Below are 1,106 nucleotides of genomic sequence, written 5' to 3' on the forward strand. Positions count from 1 at the left end.
GTTTCCAAAAGACGTGGTATGTTATACAAATCTTTATCAAGAAAACAAAAAAAGGGTGATATTCAACCTCAGTAGTTCTTAACCTTTTTAGTGGTCAGCACCATTTTGAATCTGAAAATAAGCTCTTGCACCCCCTTAAAAAATGTGTGTATATTTTTTATTTAAGAAAAGACATTTATTGCATAAACAAATGTTGTGTTTATTTACAATATATATTACTATATAANACACATTACTTCCTACAATAGTGGACTTCTCTGAATCGTAATCACTACTGTGTTGTTCTGAGCAAGAGGTCAAAACAGTTTGTCTTGCATTAGGACGTGCGTCAACATGTTATGTGTTTTACCAATTTATTTGTTTATGTTTAAATATTTCATCCTTATAAATTGATAAACATGAATGAGAAATGAGGAAACTGCAGTGCTGATACGAACAAAAAGAAATTAATACTCATAAACTTCATACGATCAAGACAAAGATGGAAATAATTAAACATTCTGAAAACAGGGAATCTTTTGCTTCAATCAGCTGTTTGTACAATGTAAACAGATCTATGATATGTTCAGTTTTGAAAAATAAGAGTAAAATTAAGGAATATGTTCAAAATTGTGAAAATATATCTTCAAAGATTGTTTCCAAACGACATGGTATGTTATACAAATCTTTATCAAGAAAACAAAAAAAAAGGGTGATATTCAACTAACTCAGTAGTTCTTAACCTTTTTAGTGGTCAGCACCCTTTTGAATCTGAAAACAAGCTCTTGCACCTCCTTAAAAAATGTGTGTATATTTTTTATTTAAGAAAAGACATTTATTGCATAAACAAATGCTGTGTTTATTTACAATACATATTACTATATAACATAAAAAGCAATATTTAAATTTTAATGGCTAGGTTGTTGTTGTTTATTCATAATAATTCTATTAAAACGAGGCTCTTTTTTTGAAAGAGCTACGGGTAAGTTTTCAGATGCATTTAAGTGATTTCTGGCTTTTGTTTTGATGTGCAAAAGTGATGTATTCAAGGTTTGCAAACACATCTCGACTAGTTATATCTCTAACTGCATTACTATTTAAAAAACTCCACTATACCTTTAAAATGC

Source organism: Centruroides sculpturatus, unplaced genomic scaffold (assembly GCF_000671375.1).
Source record: "Centruroides sculpturatus isolate CEXI.00-Female unplaced genomic scaffold, Cexi_2.0 scaffold83, whole genome shotgun sequence".
NCBI lineage: Eukaryota > Metazoa > Arthropoda > Arachnida > Scorpiones > Buthidae > Centruroides > Centruroides sculpturatus.